The 13,298-nt window shown below is 42.5% G+C and overlaps 1 protein-coding gene and 1 non-coding gene across 3 annotated transcripts in view; one reads left to right on the forward strand and one right to left on the reverse strand.

Annotated features, from left to right (window-relative positions):
* Window positions 1-1,373, reverse strand: part of axin1 (axin 1) — a 36,408-nt gene extending 35,035 nt beyond the window's left edge. The window contains exon 1 of one of the 2 annotated variants that reach the window (XM_017707513.2): window positions 1,041-1,373. The gene's annotated coding sequence lies outside the window, so the exon portion shown is untranslated. Of the gene's footprint in view, window positions 1-309; window positions 494-1,040 lie in introns of those variants that run through there. The other variant, XM_017707512.2, reaches the window with a different exon arrangement.
* Window positions 1,374-6,948: 5,575 nt separating this feature from the next.
* On the forward strand, window positions 6,949-7,020 carry trnat-cgu. The gene has a single exon. It is a non-coding gene; the product is annotated as a tRNA-Thr (tRNA).
* The last annotated feature ends 6,278 nt before the right edge of the window (window positions 7,021-13,298 follow it).

A 13,298-nucleotide genomic window follows, 5' to 3' on the forward strand; every position in this document is an offset into this window, starting at 1 on the left:
ACAAATTAGGGAGAAAAATGTATCAGAAACCGAACAAGAGCCCGGTTGGAGTTCTTTGATCGCGGTTTGCAAAAAAGAAATTGATCTGAGCAGCCTTTGACAATAATTTCGTGAAGTACAGCCACGCTTATTCTTTTTTTTCCCCGCGTCCATTCTTTCCCATGGCCGCCGTCCATCCGACCATACCGAATTTATCAACCTTTTCCCCCGTTTTTATTGTTGGCGCTTAATGCTAATCTTGTTAGCCCAGTCTCTGTCTTGTTTCATGGAGTAGTCTATGCTAAGTCTCAAAATGGATGATGCTCTCACCTGCCTCTCCTGCTGGGTGTCTCCTCCGCTGTGATTTTCGTGGTCCGCCATGACTGGGCGCAGTCGCCTACTTGCCACCCTGGAGTACTTTCTAATACTCATGGTTCTGTTTCTGTTCCTTACTACTGTGTTGCTGAAAGATGTGCATCTTTACTTTATGTTGCAGCTTCAGCTCTGCGAGCTGATTGGTGGACGCGAGGACCAGATGATAGACCTCGAAACCCTATTGTAACTATGGCAACAGACCCCACAGGCACAAGTGATTTGCTCCTAATTGCTAGGTAAACATTAGACATAGAGCTGGATCTGATCACAGTGCGAGATGAGACTCGGGGGGTTATGATTACAAAAATCAAACAAGCTTTGAAAATGAAAGGACAGCTGAGCTCTGCCCAGTGCAGTCCATCCTGAGCGGGATAAAAAAAAAGAAAAAAAAAGAAAGAAAGAAAAAAAAGGGGGGAAGCACACTGGTAAAGAACACCAGTCCTTTTCGTGACTCTGTTTACAGAACAGCAAATTTCATTTGTTATTTGATGTTGGGGTGTATTTCAGTTTCAAAGGAAAAAGAAAAATAACTAAAAAAAAAAAAAAGAAAGCACAACTGAGCGGCGAATATAGAGAGAAAGCGCGCTAAGAAGATCGGTGGAGACAGATGAGAATGGTGGAAAGAGAATCGTGGAGAGGGGGAAAGATGATATTGCCTTTGTTGGGTAATGTTATCAGCTGCTTACCTTTCATACAGATTTCACACTTGCTTGTCTGGTAGCAGCCAGGGTCAGAGGCAGCAAACTCTTCCCACAATGCCCGATTTTCCATTCAAAACATCCTTGGTGTTGCCTGCCACTTGCATTTGCGTAGACACCGCCGCACTTAAAGCAAATTCGCCATACACACTTTGTCTTGTTCGCAGGACCCCCTCGTCCTGCTGCATTTAGGATCGCGTTGGCTCGCAATGGAGTGCTAGCGAAGAGGCAGTTGAGATCCCTAACGCCGCACGTACAAAAACAGCAGAGCGACTACTGAAAAAAGAAAGTCACGGGATAAAATAGCAGCTGGCCTGTAGTCTCAGCGGCCCCACAGCACACCAGAGTAAGGGCTCATCTGTTAGGATCTTGGGGTTTTAGGGGGAGGGGGGGGGGTGTCATTCTTTAGTACAGAAGAGAAGATGTACATACTAAAATACAACAGCCAGGTTAAATAAACACAGTAACATCAACGTGAAACATGCTGGAAGTTGTAAAATCTAAATGGTCATCTAAATTGAATGCCATTCATTCTGAATTTGACAATCGCTCATTTGAGCAACTTCTTAAGCAACAATTGTTGTCTCTTTGCTGTGCGCTTTGTTTACAATTAAATTACCTTTAATGCAATAGATTTTGTTGTTGATAGTTAAATAGATGTTCGACAATTTTCCTGATTCATGACCCTGTTGCTAATAACGAAACAGGATCCCAGGCATTTACAGGGGGCTTCAGCTAGAAGATCTCCATTCATAAGGATTAACCAAATAATTTATTTTCAGGAGTGATCAGGATCTACTTTAATTAAACTTGATTTCTCATTTTTTCCTCAAAGCAGTCGTAGTAGTGGGGTTAAATACTTTAGAAGGTTGTTGTTTTGTAGTGTTTGTATAATGTGGTAATAACTGGTCCATTATCACATTGTCTGTGCATACACTATGAATTTTGCACATAGATTTTATAATGTTCTTTGAATAAAAAATAAAAACTTGAAATAAATAAATGTTATTATTATTTGTTTTTTAAGTAAACCAGTTTATCTTCATTACAAATGTCCTAACCACTTGCTGTACTATTGGGGTAACTGGCTGTACTATTGGGGTAACTGGCTGTACTATTAGGGTAACTTGCTGTACTATTGGGGTAACTTGCTATACTATTGGGGTAACTTGCTGTACTATTGGGGTAATTTGCTGCACTATTGGTGTAACTTGCTGTACTATTGGGGTAATTTGCTGCACTATTTGGGTAACTTGCTGTACTATTGAGGTAATTTGCTGTACTATTGGGGTAACTTGCTATACTATTGGGGTAACTTGCTGTACTATTGGGGTAATTTGCTGCAATATTGGGGTAACTTGCTATACTATTGGGGTAATTTGCTGCACTATTTGGGTAACTTGCTGTACTATTGGGGTAATTTGCTGCACTATTGGGGTATCTTGCTGTACTATTGGGGTAATTTGCTGCACTATTGGGGTAACTTGCTGTACTATTGGGGTAATTTGCTGCACTATTGGGGTAACTTGCTGTACTATTGGGGTAATTTGCTGCAATATTGGGGTAACTTGCTGTACTATTGGGGTAATTTGCTGCACTATTTGGGTAACTTGTTGTACTATTGGGGAAATTTGCTGCACTATTTGGGTAACTTGCTGTACTATTGGGGTAATTTGCTGCACTATTGGGGTAACTTGCTGTAATATTGGGGTAATTTGCTGCAGTTTTGGGGTAACTGGCTGTACTATTGGGGTAATTTGATGCACTATTGGGGTAACTTGCTGTACTATTGGGGTAATTTGCTGCAGTTTTGGGGTAACTGGCTATACTATTGGGGTAACTTGCTGTACTATTGGGGTAATTTGCTGCACTATTGGGGTAACTGGCTGTACTATTGGGGTAATTTGCTGCACTATTGGGGTAACTGGCTGTACTATTGTGGGTTCTCATCTTACTACAATGACACTGTAAACACCAGACAACTATTACTGGCAGTGGGGCTGAACAAAAGGATCAACTGCTCAGCCCTAAGTAGCTGACATGCTGGCAAAGTCAATGAAATACATGTTTTCAGAGCAAACTGCAAAGAAGATTCCCTAACTATTTATCCACTTATCCACAAAAAAACGGACAAGACACAGCCACGTACAAGCAAGTAACCGCTTCACAGAAAAGCACAAATAAAAAGCCAGCACTAATCATTTTTCCATGAAGACCTGCTGTAACAGTTCTGTCAAACACAAAGCTCCACCACAGATACTGCACACTTTGCATCAAAGGGAAAGAAGCAACATGCTTTTCAGTACAATATACAGAACTGCTATTAGGATCAAATTAAGGGCAACTCATTTTATTTCAACACATTTTCAGAATCTACTGACCTGCAATACGTTTTCAGAATCCAGCAACTTTCTAAAGATTCTCCTAATTTTATTTTCATCTCACGATTCTCATATAAGATGGCAAATCACCAAATACGTGACAGAGTGACTTTTCTTTGCAAAAGGAAATTCTAGACCTCGGATGCTGGGAAAACCAAATGAATAGAAAAAAGTACTGAACTTGTACATTGATAGCAACCAAAGTTATCAAATTCGGAGACTGTAATGTGAAATGACACCAAGGTGTGTCTTAAAAGTGGAAAAATGCATGAACTATCCTGAGGGGACCAGGGTGTGTCAGAAAAAGAGTATCCGGTTTCCAGTTAATATTAGGAAAACTGGTCCGCTTATGGCAAACATCACATCTACGTTAATTCTACCAAAGAAGTCATATTGCATTACGTGCGCCACTGTTTCCTAATCGCAGACGGCAATGTGACATGAATAGAACTGCTTCCACAGTCACGCACACAAGAGTCCCTTCAAAATGATACAACAGGTATTATGGTCTTCTTTCACCTTTGGGATCATAGGCACTGTATCATGTTATCTATGTTTCTTGGAAGGACAATGTCTCTCATTTTAGCCTTGGATTATTGATCACGTCCTTTTTGTGAATTATTGAGGATGACCTCTTCCTCCGAAACGCAACAGACGAGAAGACACCCTTTCAGTTGGTTTGTATTCTCGGTAGAACACGACAAGGAGACCAGAGAGCTGAGCAGCATATGAATAAAAATGCCTCATTAAGAGGTAGGCCGTGGCTGGGAAATGGTTGTAAGGTTGTGCTGCTGCATTGATTTCAAATCAATGAGGAGCGAAGACGCTCAGCATGGCGAATCAATCTTGCATAACATTACAAATCCAACACCTCAAAGCCTAGTCCATCCCCAACGATGGCTGGATAAACCGGGCAAGCAAGATGTGCTTGACTGACTTTGATAAGCCCAACGCGTCAACTTGGGAGACGCTTTTTTTTCCACATTCTGTCCATTCTGTTGAACTTCAACCCACCATCAACCCACAATCACAGGTTTGTTAGACATGTCTCTCACTAGTAATGTTATTCCTACTTATGCATTTCTAATCATGGATGATTTCAACGGAATCATCCATCCATATTATTACATTTGTAGGTTCCCTCACTGGAACCAATTATCTCTGTTTTTAATTCTCTTCAAAACTGACTTACATCCATTTGTACATATGCATTATGTACCACTGACAGACATCGACTGACAGAGAACAACGTAGGCGCTTATAATGGGGAAGCATATAAAACAAGCGAGCAAAACAGTCACATCATCTACGCCTTCCTTTCCGCTAGTTCCCAATGGTAATGAGCTGTATTCATTTATAAAAGCCTTTGAAATAACCCTGGGGTGTGTTATCAAATGAGCAGCCACAAGGCAGACACTTTCTCAGCAGTTCTGCTGAAGGTAGAGCTTGCCTGAACTCATGCATATTGTATCATGAACTAACTCAGTGAGCAATTCAAACGAAAGAACTATGAATATCAATTCACTATTTCAACCTAGTTTGGAGCCCAAGAGTCAGTTTTCCAGTCCTTTCGCCCCCCTCTTCTCACCAGAATGTATTCAGAAGAACCATCCATGTACCTACAGATATGTGGTGCTTGTGAGGTTTATCACAGCCCCGGAATTTGACAAAAAAAATTACCAAAAGGCCGGCACAGATTACGGAACAATCTCCAAAAACATACGTCTCTTACACTCTGGTTCTGCTATTCGGAGATACCAAGAGCACAGAGCTCGGGTTTCGGCTCCAAAGAGGAGCTCCTCTCCCCATCTTTATGCCCCCCCTCCCACCTCTAGCTGTCTCCCACTCTCCCAGAGGTGCTTGTTTATTCCTCCCTTCAGGCTGTAAGACTGAAGCCTGGGCCTGCCATGAAAGAACACACACAGAACAAGGGGAGATTAAAGGACACCGAGATATAAGCAGTGCATCTGACCATACCATCTGTGCTACTTGAAACATTTTTTTTTATATCTTGCATTCGTGCACAAAACATATAAGCTACAACAAACATCACATAGCAAGGAAATGCACACATTTATGATTACTGTAGATAAAGAAGTGAGCAAGTGCGGGTGACTGTAGGTTATTGAAGAGAACACGAACAGAAGACTGGACGACACACAAGAGAGGAAGTATCTGCTTTGGATCAGAACTACAAATACACAAATAAACACACGAGAACAACGACCTGTTTTCCGGCCTTAAAGAATGTGAAGCCTTTACGGACCCTTGTGTCGGTATCTGAAGACAACAGGTTTCCTTACTCTGAGGCCTACACTCTTAAACCGGTCCTACTAGGGTTCTTTAGTAAAGGGAACTGTTGTACTTAGAACCATGAGTCTTATACAGAATCATTTCATGCTAAAAGCCTCTTTGCATGACGACATTGTTCTTCAGAGTGATGGAGAACGTGCTGTATATTGTTCTATAGAGAATCTTTTTGAAAAAAATGACTCTATATAGCACCAAAAAGGGTTCTTCTGTCATGGTGTCAAACTTGTAAGAATAGAACCCTTTTGGTGCTCCACAGAACCCGATAAACCGCAACGTCACTACACAAAAGAAACATGTAAGCATGAAATGGTTCTATATAGAACTCTCTTGGGTAAAGCAAATGGTTCTGTTTACTAAAGAACACTGAAAGAACCTTTTAAAAGGGTGTAGGAGCTCGTTTGAAATCATGGTAAGTGCAATGACAGCGTTAGTAGCAAAATGATGGCATTGCTGCCGTTAGCTGGCAGTAAATTCAAGGCAGCGAGCAGCCTGTTCTCCGTTATTCGTCCGTGTATAAAACACATACCCGTTTTCCCCTGGCTAATTGTTTTTAAAATAGCATTAAATAACACAATTTCAGGGCGAGTTTTATTAATAACCACCTTTTGTCTCCGTGGTCCTGCAGCACTGTGACTGTGTGGCGAAGCTAATCTGCCTCAGCCACTGCCTCCCCCTCAGCTCCACACAGATCAGCCAGGCTAGCTGGGCTTAGCTGGATGAGGGCAGAGGCAGAGCTGCTGCACGTTACGACTACACAGCCTCCCCTTGTGGATGTCTAAATAAAGACATCATGAGTTAGGTAGCAGCTGCCTCACGTCTAAGCCGTAGTGCGCCGGACAGGTGATTAAAATGTGCAGTCATTATGTTCATTTATGAGGCACAAGTTACTGTAAACTGGCTCTGAGATCCGCGGAGGAGGGATTTCTGGAGAATCCTGTTTCGGTCCAGAGTCAGGACTGGCTAGGCTAAGCTAACCAAGTGTTTTCTGAACTTTGACGGGCGTGTTAAGGTTGTTTGTTTCAGTCTCGTGTAGCTATTAAACTAGAGAACTCAGCTTTCGGGAAAGCTTCACTCTCTGACTTCGAGTCTGAGAAACAAGCACCTGAGGCGATTAGCAGTCAGCGGCGAGAACGACTGCGACCCGACAGCGTTGGACATGACCCGTGCTGAATGTTACTCGCCCTCGCGGAGGCGACGGCGCAGGCGCGGTGGCCAAGTGGTAAGGCGTCGGTCTCGTAAACCGAAGATCGCGGGTTCGAACCCCGTCCGTGCCTTTTTGTGCAGCGGCAGTGTCGTAGAAACCCCCAGAGCGGAGGCGCTTCAGCCGTGAAATGCGCGGATCTCAGTGAATGTGAGCCCTTCGGCCTTTACACGGGTTCACCAAAACCACGGACTCCGAACACGTTCAGTGCGAGACTGAGCCGAAACTGAAGTAAATGTAGAAGGAGAGCCGCGTGAACGCCTGTGTGCGCTGGGTTTGCTCCGTGTGTGTTTATGAGCCCCGTTCTCCTTCACCTGTGATTCAGTGAAGACCATCTATCTGTCTCTCTGTCCGTCTGTCTCTCTGTCCGTCTGTCTCTCTGTCCTTCTGTCTCTCCACCTATCTGTCTCTCTGTCCTTCTGTCTCTCCACCTATCTGTCTCTCTATCCTTCTGTCTCTCCACCTATCTGTCTCTCTGTCCTTCTGTCTCTCCACCTATCTGTCTCTCTATCCTTCTGTCTCTCCACCTATCTGTCTCTCTGTCCTTCTGTCTCTCCACCTATCTGTCTCTCTATCCTTCTGTCTCTCCACCTATCTGTCTCTCTGTGCTTCTGTCTCTCTGTCCTACTGTCTCTCCACCTATCTGTCTCTCTGTCCTTCTGTCTCTCCACCTATCTGTCTCTCTGTCCTTCTGTCTCTCCACCTATCTGTCGCTCTATCCTTCTGTTCCAGTATCCATCTTTTTCTATTCACCCATCCATCTATAGACACCTGTAGATGTCTATATTTTCTATCTATCTATCTATCTATCTATCTATCTATCTATCTATCTATCTATCTATCTATCTATCTATCTTTTTCTATTCATCCATCCATCTATAGACACCTGTAGACGTCTATATCTATCTATCTATCTATCTATCTATCTATCTATCTATCTATCTATCTATCTTTTTCTATTCACCCATCCATCTAGACACCTGTAGACGTCTATCTATCTATCTATCTATCTATCTATCTATCTATCTATCTATCTATCTATCTATCTATCTTTTTCTATTCACCCATCCATCTAGACACCTGTAGACGTCTATCTATCTATCTATCTATCTATCTATCTATCTATCTATCTATCTATCTATCTATCTATCTATTTCTATTCATCCATCCATCTATAGACACATGTAGACGTCTATATCTATCTATCTATCTATCTATCTATCTATCTATCTATCTATCTATCTATCTATCTATCTATCTTCATCCATCCATCTATAGACACATGTAGACGTCTATATCTATCTATCTATCTATCTATCTATCTATCTATCTTTTTCTATTCATCCATCCATCTATAGACACTGTAGACGTCTATATTTTCTTTCTATCTATCTATCTATCTATCTATCTATCTATCTATCTATCTATCTATCTATCTATCTCTATTCATCCTTCCATCTATAGACACATGTAGATGTCTATATCTATCTATCTATCTATCTATCTATCTATCTATCTATCTATCTATCTATCTATCTATCTATCTATCTATCTATTTCTATTCATCCATCCATCTATAGACACATGTAGACGTCTATATCTATCTATCTATCTATCTATCTATCTATCTATCTATCTATCTATCTCTATTCATCCATCCATCTATAGACACATGTAGACGTCTATATCTATCTATCTATCTATCTATCTATCTATCTATCTATCTATCTATCTATCTATCTTTTTCTATACATCCATCCATCTATAGACACCTATAGAGGTCTATATTTTCTATCTATCTATCTATCTATCTATCTATCTATCTATTTCATTCTTTCTTTTTCTATTCATCCATCCATCTATAGACACATGTAGACGTCTCTATCTATCTATCTATCTATCTATCTATCTATCTATCTATCTATCTATCTATCTATCTATCTCTATTCATCCATCCATCTATAGACACATGTAGACGTCTATATCTATCTATCTATCTATCTATCTATCTATCTATCTATCTTTTTCTATACATCCATCCATCTATAGACACCTATAGAGGTCTATATTTTCTATCTATCTATCTATCTATCTATCTATCTATCTATCTATCTATTTCATTCTTTCTTTTTCTATTCATCCATCCATCTATAGACACATGTAGACGTCTATATCTATCTATCTATCTATCTATCTATCTATCTATCTATCTATCTATCTTTTTCTATACATCCATCCATCTATAGACACCTATAGAGGTCTATATTTTCTATCTATCTATCTATCTATCTATCTATCTATCTATCTATCTATCTATTTCATTCTTTCTTTTTCTATACATCCATCCATCTATAGACACCTATAGAGGTCTATATTTTCTATCTATCTATCTATCTATCTATCTATCTATCTATCTATCTCTGAGAAGAGCAGGTTTCTCTGGGGATATCTAGGGATCCTCGAGTCCCCCCCAAATCACCAGGTGAGCTGATTATTACAGGCCGCGTGTTTTGACGTTCATCTTTTAAGGTAATATCTGCATTTCACCAAGAGGGGGCAGCAAACCGTAAGAAATGCCCTTCGCTGAGCTGCGTTGACTTCGGCTGCAGATTGATAAATCATTGGGCTCTAGAAGATGAAGTCGGCTCGATACTAGACTTTTCCAAAGCCTCTGCCAAAGCCTCTTTCTAAAACGTGTGGAAGGTGTTGACATGGTGCCACACGCTCCGCACACACGGACACGCAGGAAAACCCCTGAACTCACTGCGTCTCGGTGATTTCTAAGAACGTCTCTTCCGAGTTTCTATATTTGGAGATGATTTCTAGGAAAATCGAGCTGGCCAGAGCCCCATATTCACTTCCACGCGTTTAAACTTCGCTCCCTTTTAAAGCCGCAGGAGAAAGGCGTGAGCAGCAGACAGACGCCCCGACCGCCGAGCGCGACTTGAGGCTGTCACGTCTTCGCCGCCTTAAACAGCGAGCGTTCCCGACATGACTAGCGGCGCGAAACCTCGGCCGAGAACACATTTAGCGCACAGTCGCTGTTTGTTGGGAACTGGATCTCCCCCTGCACGGCCTCATTCTCACCCCGTGGCGTGACCATGGAGCATGTCTGAGGCGCTGGCGGTGAGATTTTTAACATGCAGGGAGTCAGGTCCAGCAGACAGCGCCGAGCTCGCTCCCCGCCAGCAGCCGCCTTAAAGGAACACCACCTGATTCAAATCAGACAGACGCGATCTCGCCCTGACCCCCGCCCGCTCCGGAGAGGGTAAGTTGTGGAGAAGCGGTAACCTTCTCGACGCTTTGGCGCGGACTAGCCCCTTATATTCATCGGCGTGGTGCGGCTTAACGAGCAGGTGGGAACGGCGTTTCGCGTCGCCAGCCGAGACTCATTTAAACCGATTTCTGCTGCTGACGACGCGGTGGGGATTTTGCTCATCGCTTAAAATCTGCCGGTGGACTTTATGGCTGTTCGTCGTCTCGTTGCGCGGTCTTGGAGAAGGTCTCTGCCGCGGGTTTGAGGAGCGTTTTCGGGGGGGGGTGCCGCTCCGCGACTGAGGCAGACAGACAGATTGTGTCTGAGAGAGTCATGTTAGGCTACCTGAACTCTCCGGGGAGCCGAAAACACTGTCTGGGACACAATTACCGCCCACCGCCTGCGTTTATCTCCCCGTTTCTTCACAGACGCCAGACTCTCAACCTGCTTTCAGACTGAGGAAAATGTAGCGTCTGCAAATCGCGGCACTAACTTGTTAGAGCTCTCATTACAGGCTGCCCACAGCGAAGATGTCATTCCTTCCTTTCAGTGGGCTCATATTGTCTGTGCTGACGAGCGACGTGACACAGACGGTCTTGTAGACTGCCCTGAAACGCTTAGACAGAAGAAAGTCTGTATTTGTTTCGCCGTGTGGTGCAGAAGCCCACTGAAAACAGTTTGTTGCAGTTCTATGCAGAGGATTTGTCCTCTAAATCAACTCCAGCCTGATCAGCATTTGCAGAATGGGAGAGATGCTGGAGGGTGCAGATGGTGAATAATATGGTAACAGGTGTTTTGGGGCTTTTTTTTGGTCCTGATGGGCACTGAAGTAAGACTTTGTGAGGTCAGTGGCGGGATTCTGGGGGCGAGATGAGTTTTGATCTCAATCCAACTGGCCCGCAAAGTCCCGCTTCTGGTACTCACCCTTTCAGAGGAGAAAGGGACTGGACCTCTTCTGCAGGTCGGTCACTGGAAGTCCTATCTTTAATTATAGAAGTAGAGGGAGGTTCTGACAGGGAAAAAAGTGGACTCAAATATTAACAGACGGTCTAAAGTCAGCCCCTCGGCCAGCCTGCGCTGGAAATCGTCTTCAGAACGAGTCGTGTTCTTGGCTTTTTTGTGATTTGGGCACATTTCCGGCACCCAGTCCAAGCTTCGGTGTTTGTGTTTCAGTTGGTCAGTAAGAAACACCTGTAAACTGAGTATTAAAAAACAGCCCAATATGAGCATCAGGCCTTCCAAATCTCTTACTTTAAGCACCAGTAAAGCTTTACGAGCTCAAAGCGAGGGCCATATATGTCTGTAATATGAGAAAAATGAATGTAATGCCGCAGGGAGAATGAGGGGCTTTTGGGGGCACTTGTGTTTCAGTTTCACCATCATAATGCCCCTAAAAATCCTTATTGCTCTTGCACTGATCGCCAGACTATGTTTAATGGGCTGCTTGAGGTTCTCTCACATGAAATGTCCAAAGTTTTTCTGTTTTGCTATTGGATGAATGTTAAATCAGGCTAATGTGAATTCACTGCGTTTCATAAACATGATTGTTCATTCTGCGCAGATGATGAGGGGAAATTTAATTTGTGTGGTCTGCTTGATGATCCACAAGATCTAACGGGAAACGGCGACTGTGTTGTTCCGTTGTTGATGGCGCAAAGACTGCATACTGAATATTATGAAGCCTACAGAGTGCACAGGCTAGACTTCGGGACAAAGCAGATTGAAAGAGTGAAAAAGTTCGTTTTGCGTACTTTTTTTTTTTTTAAGTGTTAGTTTCTCCTGTTGGTAGAAAAAAGACATTGAGGGACTTTATTTCTGAGGCGTTTTGTCGTATTCATTTCCTCTGTTTGAGGCCTGACCGATGTTTAAATCGCTGGATGTATGGGGTTTCTACACTCCTGTGTATAAATATATCACAAAGCGTTCTTTAGAAAGACCTAGGTGGGTTCCCCGAGGAACCTTTCAGTGCAAGGTTCTCTAAAGAACCATTTTGGTCAATGCCATGAAAGTATGAAGAACCTTGTTAGATAGAAGACAGAAAGAAGGGAAGTTGCAGAGTTAGAGGAGCAAGACATATAAACTTACATATATCAGGTAGAAATAAAAAAAAAAATCATATGAATTAGGCAGAACCGTAAAATTAAACATGGGTTAGAGTAAAGTAGGAGAGAGTAGCAATAGAAGTACATCTATTTGCATATTTACATACCATAAAAGACAGATGCATGAATATTATGAGGTATTTTACAACACAATGAGTAGAAACAAACTTTTTAGAGACTTTTTAAAGCTATATAAACTTAAAATTTAAAGAACCTCCACATAATGTAAAGGTTCTTTACAAATTAAAGATTTTTTTTTCCCCCCAGTACAATGTCCAACCCAAAAACCTCGTATTTTTTGAAGTGTCCTGCCTTCTTTTAGGGGAAAAACCCAGAACAAGCTTCTTCACACTCAAGAATGACTGAAGCATGTGATGTGAATGAGCTGCTACACATTTTTCTTCTTTAACACTGTTGTTGGAAGCAGGCGAAAGGGGCCTTTTGATGTTTACACAAATCCTCCTTATTTTTGCTCATTGCGTTCGGCGCTCAATTATGTTGTTTTCCTCCAGGCTACTTGCTTACAGTTAGGGCGTATCACCCCTGTGATTTTAACTGTAGCTTACTAAATGCCTTGGGCATGCTGCATATGCTCAGGTGGTTAGATTAGTTTACTCGACTTATTGCTTTCATCCGTCTACTGTTGACAGCAACTTTGTACGTCATCCTTACATTATGGTTCCTGTGCTTCTCTCAGAGCCTTAAAGCATACGCAGTGGGCCTTTTACCTAAAGGGCAATATCCAGAGAGCGAACAGATGAGCACTGAAGGAATTCCAGGCCAAGGAAGCTCACAACTCCGTGCAAAACTCTCCGTCATTGTGAAGAATATTGGGGTGCATGCAGGCAGAGACTTGACAGAATGCGCTGGTCATTTACACCCATTCTTTATAATTATATGAGGTCGTCCTCAGCCATAGCTGACGAGAGGGTTGAGTAACGTCACCTACAAGTGTGAGAGTAGCCTATTTACTGCCATTTTTCGTCAGGAAAT

Source organism: Pygocentrus nattereri, chromosome 27, assembly GCF_015220715.1.
Source record: "Pygocentrus nattereri isolate fPygNat1 chromosome 27, fPygNat1.pri, whole genome shotgun sequence".
In the NCBI taxonomy this organism is placed as follows: domain Eukaryota; kingdom Metazoa; phylum Chordata; class Actinopteri; order Characiformes; family Serrasalmidae; genus Pygocentrus; species Pygocentrus nattereri.